This window comes from Lactuca saligna, chromosome 6 (genome assembly GCF_052625555.1).
Source record: "Lactuca saligna cultivar CGN05327 chromosome 6, ASM5262555v1, whole genome shotgun sequence".
NCBI lineage: Eukaryota > Viridiplantae > Streptophyta > Magnoliopsida > Asterales > Asteraceae > Lactuca > Lactuca saligna.
Genome location: NC_136422.1, coordinates 55,598,608 through 55,608,493, shown reverse-complemented (window position 1 = coordinate 55,608,493; position 9,886 = coordinate 55,598,608).

Here is a 9,886-nt window from a genome sequence, read left to right as displayed (position 1 = left end):
GTAGCCAGAGAGTTCCAGAGCAGCAGTCAGCCAGTTTTAGAGTCAGTATCTCAGCAGCCAGCGATACGAGGTTAGTTTTTCTTCCAGTAGGAACGGGTCTATGGCCACAATGTCGACCCGTTTAGTTAGCAGTAGTTACAGACTTTGGTCTGATGCAGTAGTTCGGTGTGCTTGATGTCTTTATGATTCAAGCATGTCTTTTGTGTTATGTGTTCCGGACTAGAGTTCGATGCAGTATGCAGTATATGTGTTTATGCTAGTAGTTATGATTATGCTATGCTATGTTCAGTCAGTTTCGGGCTTTGGTCCGATACAGAGGGCAAGGCCCTAGTTAGTTCCGGACATCTGTCCGATGCAGTTTTTGAACTTCAGTTCGATGCAGAGGGCAAGTCCCTAGTTAGTTCCAGACTTCGGTCTGATGCAGAGGGAAATGCCCTGGTTAGTTGTAGACATCGGTCCGATGCAGTTTCCGAACAGCAGTCCGATGCAGTGGGTAAGACCCAATATATGTTTATATGTTATTGTATGGTATGTAGTAGTTTGGGGGAGCTCACTAAGCTTCGTGCTTATAGTTTCAGTTTTGGTTTCAGGTACTTCCACTAGCAAAAGGAAGAGCTCGGGTTGATGGCATGGCACGCACCACATCTTCAGTTTTATCCTGAGAGTTTTATTCAGATATTTTGTTATGATTGATACAGTTTTGTTTTGACACAGTTACTATGACTTTTGAATTACTCATTTCATGGTTCTTATTATATATATGACATTCGATGATGTGATTTTTAGAAATATTAAAACAAAAAAAAATTGGGTTTATATAAATAGTCTAAATAAACATACACGATAAACTATAATTGGTATAGTTTGGAGAGTCACAAAACTACACTTTCATTTCAGAGGAACCATTTAGTTTCAAAGGTATAATTATTTTACAATAAAAAGGAGTCATAGTTCATGTAAATTTATTGATGTTCTTGTGAGACATTCCTTCACCATACCTACCTAGTGTACACCTTAAGTCTTGCATTATAACCAGAGTCTCCTAGAGGAAGAGCGAGACCGTTGTGTATAGATCTATACGGGATTGATAACCCTACACCTCAGCTGTTCGCTACAATTATACCGACAAGTCTACGGTGACAAAATTCTACCAATTCCGACGCCTGAAAAACATCGTTCATGAATATTATTCATATTAAGCATAGTTATAATAACTCACATAGGGATTAACAAAACAACTTGTTTTACGAAGTAACTTACACTCATTTGTTTTATATAATGATAAAACTACATACTATTTCCCGGTAAAGTATAACTTACATTTTTGGTCTTAGAGTTTAAGACTACATCTTATAGTTAAGAAAATAATGGATTTTCTGGAAAACTTTACACTATCCATTACACGGAAACATTACATATTTTATGCATACAAAAATGCTTATGAACTCATAAACTTTAATGTTGACACTTTTCAAAACTGCTTGTACTCTTAGGAAACCAGTGAGTAGGAATTACGAAAACATTTTTGAAGACAGTCGTCACTACATCATGATTTCTACTTTTAAATTTCTTGTACTGAACTTTTGAACAAACGAAGTTTGTAAACAATGTAAACTTGTATACTTAATGTATGAATGTTTGTGATGCTATGATTCATTTATATCCAAGTCTTATGATACTATACATGAAGTCACTCCATCTGCCTCCGGATGTTTCCGCCGTTTTGGTTTGGGGGTGTGACAATCACCGTTTCCGGAAATCTATATAAGAGATATAGTTTAGTTAGTTCATATAAATCCTTTATATTTTAATGCAAATTAATAAGGGTAGGATCTAAAATACAATTCACAATTAAGAAGATGGATGTCGTAATCTAATTGCCAATTTATTAAGGTATGTAAAACAATTCACCAATTTCAATCTAATATGAAATTCCTAGATCATTCGAGATTCATGGAATCATATCAATGACATATTTAATCTAGTATTATGCTCTTCAATTTGTGACTAAGATACCAATGATCACAAACAAGATGTGAATAACCATGCAAAACCGCTCGACAACCTCGATGTCATTTATGATCTCAAATTGATGTTTCGGTAACCACACACTCCATCAATAATGATAATTTTTGTGTTGTTCCATCATGTCAACTTTATATTCCTAAAATAATGTGCCAGTTAGCCATGTACGTTCCACTAACGACTTATAGAGAATGATATGCGTTTTTATGGATTAGCATACACTTCACATTTTTCCTAAAGTAACCACAGTGAAATTAAAAAAAACGGTTCTAGTATTTTATGTCATTATAATTTTAATGAGATTATGTGCTATCAAACCCGTTCAGCTAACAACCCTCTACCACGCAAACGAGCGGTGGGTGAAAAAGACACTCATTCAACGGTCATTTTGTAGGTTGTTTCCTTAAACTCATCGTATAGAATCACTTCGTGAATGAGGCCTACTATTGATTCGATTGATATTTCTTACACATATATATAAAAAAATTTAGTGTGTGTGTGTATAAATATATATATATATATATATATATATATATATATATATATATATATATATTAATTATCTAAATTAATCATATAATTAATTAAAATTTGTAATGCCCTATCCCGAATCATTTCCCATTTGGATGTGTGTGACGTAATTTAGATGATCCGGATGTTTGGTTTGTGTTTTGGAGCCAAGGTCTATTTTGGTAAAGTGTCAGCTCAGGATTTATGCAAATTGGATTTTTGTTCTGGAAATTTTAAGGCGTGTATGAGTTGTTAAAAGCGTAGAGCTTCTCGTTACCTTTTCGTGTAACAACGTAAATTTTAAAACAAAATTTTCATTTTTGCAAACATCAAAAACCATCGTTTAATATTCCAAATTCAAACGTGAATAATGTTATCATAACAAAATACATCCTATGATCATAAAAACAGTTTCTCCGACAGTGTGTACAATCACGCCGGCTCCTTCCCACGGTCCTTGCTAGTACCTGAAACACATAACACAACAACTGTAAGCATAAATGCTTAGTGAGTTCCCCAAAATACAACTTACGCACATACGCCTTTCCAATTCCTGACCTTCCGGTCCATGTGTCTCAGGGGACTTCCATCCCGACTAGGTAAACCTTCCGGTCCTACCTGTGTCAACCTTACGGTCCACATCACAACGCCTTCCGGCCCATAACATATACGCCTTCCGGCCCATAACATAATGCATTCCTGCCCATATCAAGCATATCATACATGGCACATAAAAACGATTAACTTATCACATACAATGCATATAACTCATAACATATCCGACCTTCCGGTCACACAATAAAACCCTTCCGGGTACAGTATAGTGAGAAAACTCACCTCGTGGAAAGTCTAAGATCTTGCGTACTCGCTATCTCCAAATCCCAACGACGACTCTACCTCGCCTAATCATAAAAATATCATTTTTATAATCAAAGACTTCCACAATTAAACTTTACCCCTTATCATCATTCCTCAGAGGGTAAAAAACCATTTTACCCTTCCTTGACCCAAAGTCTTCATGTTGACCAAAACCCTAAAAGTCAACAAAAGTCAACCTTGTGAGTACACGGGGCGTACTGCTTGATGTACGCGAGGCGTACATCGCCAACCCATGGATCGGGGTCTCAACCCAGTACGCTGCGCGTACCGGGAGTTACGCCCAACGTAACCATCAGACTTTAGCATACATCATTTCTATCTTAATCGGTTAAGCCATTACTCCAACTTATAGATCCGACTCTGTTTATGCGTCTATACCCATAAAGTCGAGACCTTTAAGCCTTGGCATGGCTGTAAAGGCTCCAACACTTCTTAACATCATTCTATTCCAACTCAAGGACCTAGATCTCATGCATGGTGCAACATTCACGTCCAAGATATCATTTTTATGAGTCTACAACTCCAGTAGACTAGAAATATGATGGATCTAAGCTTATGGAGACCATTTGCACAAAAAGTCTCCACCTTTGGGACTAAAACCCTAGAAAATGGTACTTGAAGCATATAACATGAACCATATGTCAAGATCCGAACTTTTTACCTGATAATGAAGCTTCAACCTTTGCAAAGCTCAGATCCACACTTGAACACCACTTCTAGCCTTCCCAATGAGCTATTTTTCTCCTTTGCTACCTTGGAATGGCACCACCAAGCTTAGAATACTCACAAAATGGCCTAAGAACGAATGCACACTCTCTTTAGGGTTTCTCTCTGAGGGATGGTGGCTGAGAAGTCCAGCCACACATTCCTTTTATAGCCCTCCGAATGAATTTGGGTTTTCAGGTCTGGACCGGTTACGCCCAGCGTAACCTTGGGTACACCCAACGTACCCGAGGGTGAACGCGTCCAAATGAAGCATGCGAGTACGCGCAGCGTACTCGCCTAACATGCAAACCCTAAATGGCAACATAGCAAAGATGCAGGGCTAAATAGAAAGATACCTGGATTTCGGGCTGTTACATTTCGTGAATATAAGGATCATCAAAATCGGATTTATAGTGAAGAAGTTATGGCCTTCGGAGTATTTTAGGGTTTAATGGTAACCCTAGTACACGGGGTGTACGTAGGGATTACGCGTGGTGTACTAGTGAAAAGTGAAGTACGCGGGGCGTACACTGGTGTATGCTTAGTGTACCAAGATGGAATATCCGCTAGGCCGAGGCCTCATACGCTGGGCGTACGAGGAGTGCAAGGAACCCTAATTTTAAGTGTGTTGTACCCTATTTAAGGACCTTAAGTTGTTAGGGTTGGCCTCTTTACCATCCCCCAAACCTCCTAAAATCCTAACTTGACCTTTTAAGCCTTCTTTGTGGTGTTCTTGATCTCTTGAGAATATTTTGGTGGTTATTTTGCCCTTTGTGAAGGAAGTAAAGAAGATTGAAGGTGCTTTGCTTTGTGAGGAGCTTATAGATCCAGAATCATCACCCTCTTTGCAAGACTTTTGAGGTATCAAGTTCATACCTTGGCTTGTAGATGTTTAGATCTCTTTACGGCTTGATTTGTTATGTTTTTGCTCCCTTTTTATGTTAGTTGTTGAGTTAATACATTTGAAGGACTTATTCTTTTAGATATGAGCTTATTAGGAGTTCCTTAAGCATAAATGTGCCAACTTTATGGGGTATTCAGTCTCATGCATGCATTAAGTTACATATTAAGTCCCTTTTAAGCTTAAGAGCTTCATTTAGACATGCATGGATGTAAACTAAGCAACTTTACATGAAAATCCAGCTCAAGGAAGGCAGATCTACATTTTGGAGCAATGTCTTAATGGATTAAGGGTTAAAAGTGAGTTTTGGCTGAATGGGTGAGTACGATGGGCGTACAAGTCTGTATGCACCACGTACAAGCCATTTAGCATGTATGCTTAGCGTACAACTTAGTACACCCCACGTACTCATTCTGACAAGCTTCGTATTTTGGGCTTTGGGTTTGGGCCTAGATGCTTGGGGTTTTGTTGGATCATCCAAATGAGAGTGTTTTGGGCTAGGAAAATTGATGGGCCTTCGGGTAAGGCCCGTGTAAGGGTTTGGGCCCAATTTGGAAAACTAGGCCATGTATGTGCCTCGGATGATTATTTGGTTTTGGTCCTTTTAGATTGTAGGTGTGGGGCTTAGTCTTGGAACAAACTAGGTAAGGGGAAAAATGGTCTTTTTACCCTAAGTATGGATTGATGGTTAGAGATTGGAATCCAATTGTTATTTGGGTGTTATTTGATATTGATAGCTCGGGGATTATCGGAACAACAGCCATGGATTATCAGTGTGATTCAGCAGTGTGAGGTGAGTTTCCTCACCATGTTTAGCGGATCGAAGACACCAATGCCAACCCATGATCTGTTACATTAGAATACTCATTGTCTGTGTGACACTTGTATGTGTGTATGCTTGTATGCTTACTGGGCGAGGCCCGATAGTTATTTTATATGTTGTTATCTGTTATGCTTATATGAGCTGTATGTGGACAAGGCCTGCTATGCAAGTTAGGGCGGGGCCCATTATACTCAGTGGGCAGGGCCTATTATGTGAGTGATGGAAGGTCCCATTACACTTATTTGGGCGGGGCGGGTTACAAGTTATATATATATATATATATGGTATGTGGTATTTTGGGAAACTCACTAAGCTTTGTGTTTACGGTTTTCAGTGTATGTTTCAGGTCCTTTTGTTTTCAAAGGGAAGGGCTCGGGATGATTGCATGTCACACACTACCTCATTCCACATCTTCTTGATTTACTATGATATGTCATTATGATTGATACATTCGTTTATCTGTATTTGTATGACAATGTTTTGGAATACTGGTTTTGTTAATTTTAAAAATGAAAATTTTGAGTCTTATTTTTGGGATATGTCACAATTTAAACCTATTATGGATTTATAATTATTTTTTAGTTAATTTAATAATTAAACATTATCTTATTCAAGATTATCTGCTAATATTTAGGGTTTTAATTTCAATTATCTATGGCATGTAAAAACCAGATTTTGGCACAAAATCAAATTAGATAATCATAAAAAATAACCACATAAATCATATTAGGCAGAAAATTCTGAATTTATGGTTTTGAGCTGAACTCACATCATGACAAAGGCTCTGTTACATTGTGAGAACAAATTTTCAAAAAACGTTTTGTTTGATCCAACTTATGCACTTTTAATGTTAGACAATCAAATGGATTTAATACCACTGATGAAATTTTCAGGTTGCAACAATATGCATAATGTTGAAAATCACTTAAAAATTAAGAAGGGAACATGAAACCTAAAAAGGATCTATGTCTCCACACTTTGAGGGCAACATGCAAGAATAACAAAAGGAACATGAACCCTAGAAAATTCGAAAACAGGGAAACATGGCTTCATACCTTTATATCTATTATAACAAACACATTTCTTGATTCCTTCCTTTGCACTTCAGAAAAGCAAGCACCAAAAGTTTAGTGCCTCTAATGGTTTGTTCCGAAACCCTAGCATCTAGAAGACAAAGGAGAGAGGATGAGAACGAAGAATTTTGACTATCCTTTTGGTAGGTGTGGTGGCCGAAAACAAGCGCCCAAAAGGTATTATTTATAGCTGAAAGTAAAACCCCGAAAACCCTAATCTTGAATATAATAATAATATTTCAAATTCTGATGGTTATCCAGTTTCCTTATCTTCATGAGGCTTTCAGAAACCCTAATCGAGTCTCCTCAAAATTGTCGCAACAAGGAAGGTTCTGGAACCCTTCCTTGTTCAACTCTTGAACAATTGCAACTTAAGTCTTTGTACATTTAGTTATTTCTAATTAATTCATAATTAAATCCAAATTAATTCTGATGAATTCTTAATTAATTATTACTATTTTCAATTAATATATTAATCATATAACATATTAATAAATCTTTTCCAATTAATTTATTATTCATATGATAAACTAACAAATTATCCACTCTCTCCAAATGTCATTCTATTCAGTTACTAGTTATGAGGCAACCCAAAAAAGACTTTGCTTCTAATTTCAAGTATATACCAATTTAGTTATAAGCTTAGACACCTTAATCCAACAATACTATCTTTCAAGTTTTTGAATGTTTTAGTGATTTCAAAGTATACTCTTCATTAGAATAGTAAATATTTAAACTAAATTACAGGAATGGTTCCTATGGTTTGATATAATACTTACCCACGTCATCACCACGCTTCCCCATACCCACATCATATATCCATACCAACTCTATACTCACCCACTTCATCCGAGTGGTCAAATTCTGATGCTAAGCTAACCCACCCACATCTCCGACATCAGAGCTCACCATACCGATGTCACCGCCTCTTTTATACCAATTCTTCTTGTTGATTACCATACCATCATTTTCAAGATTAGACAAGTCATAGATCAGCACAAGACTTGAACTAGGAACCAAAATTTACCAAAGAAAAATTAGGTTCTTCGAAGAAGACGAAGCTTATCGGAAGAACATCGACACTTCCTCTATCATTCGCTCTCCTCAATCGTCATATGAAACATATCTCTAAACAACACCTTAAGCAGCGACTAGGATTTATTGGCCATATATGTACGTCTCATTCTTTCTAACAAACACTTAGGTGCCGTTGAAGATGAAGCTTAATGGAGAGGACAAAGCTTTCAAGTTTAATGTTGGTTCAAATTTTTTTAGTTTTCTTTAACTTCACAAATGATGTAATACATCGGGTTCAATTTAGAAACTCTAAAAGCAGCTAGAGCACTCGATTCTAATCGATACTTATTGTTGTTCTGTGGGGTTTTGCTTTTAAGTTAAAGTTTAATTTTGGTTGGGTTTTGTTAAATATCTGTAATGATTTAATGCTTTAGGTTAAGTCTAGAAAACAAAACACAAAATAATTGGAGTACCTATCATTCTTATTGTTCTTTGGGATTCTGTTTGGTTTTGATTTAAATTTATGGGTTATTATGGTTTTGGTTTCTTTGTTTTGGTTGAAAGGGATGATAATACTGCTTCCTGAGGTAGTGTCATAAGTAGGCTCGTGTAACATAGTAAGGAGGAAAGGAGTAGGGTTCCAAAGGTGGTGTCAGAGGTAGCTTCGTGTAACATAGTAAGGAGGAAAGGAGTAGGGTTGGATATGATGGGGGACATTTAAATTGAATTATTATTAAAATATTAAAATCAATAATAAAAATCTAAAAAGAAATAAGGAATGGTATATCAGTCATTTTAGGTCTGGCAATGACAATACACACAACAAAATAAAACTATAAGGATGGTCTAAGGTTTTTTTTTAAGAAGTTATGGACTAAACAAGTAAATTACCTTAAACCATTGGGAGTATTCGTGTAATTTACTCAAATATTTATTTGACTAGAGAACAATTAAGTTTTACGGAAGATGGTAACATTGTTTTCTTTTTGTATATAATTGGTTATTATTATTATTATTATTATTATTATTATTATTATTTATTTTGCAAAATACACTGGTTGATTTGTTGATTTTGTCCACATTACGCCCTTATAACATGTTGTTGCAAGTTTCCACCCATATGATGCCTTTTTTTGGCGATTTTGGCATCTTCGGCGAGCCTCTAGTCATCTTCTCTGCTAATATATGATTTCTCCGATGAATCAATTTTTCCACCCAATCTGCAGAGATCTATTTTTCAAGCCAATCTCCGACGCTATGATTTTGGTCATTCTATATCGGATGTGAAATCCGAGAAAGTAGGCGCATACCATCTTCTCCGGCAATATATGATTTTTCCGACAAGTCTATTTTTCCAGCCAATCTGCAAAGATATGTTTTCCGGGCCAATATCAAGCGGGCATGGTTTTAGAGGTTCTCCATCGGATGTGAAACTTGGGATAGGCAAAGGCCATCGGGTGCGAAATGTTGGAGTTTGAGGACAAGAGACTCTAATTGCGAAGCTCCGACATGATTGTTGCGGAAAAATATAATGGCCAGGAAAATACAAATCAAGAAAGAGAAACCCCAAAAAACAGAATCATAAGATTGATTGGAAAAACATAATTGTCGGAGATTGACCAGAAAAACTGAATTGTTGGAGATTGTCTGGAAACAACATAATCCTCAAAGATTTTCTAGAAAAAAAAATTGCAAGAAAAATATATATCGCGAGAGAAGATAATTGGAGGTTTGATCGTCGGAAAATCCATCTTTAAGTTGGAAACTTACAAAAGATCATAATGTAGTAATATGGACAAATCCAACCAATTAACTGATGTAGTTACAAAAAAGAAATATTAATGACTAAATATATATAAAAAATAAAACAATATTAACCTTTTAAATCAGTTTTTTAGTTTTAATAAGTTAACTCTCATTTTTTTAGTTTTAACAAGTTAACTCTCTAGAATA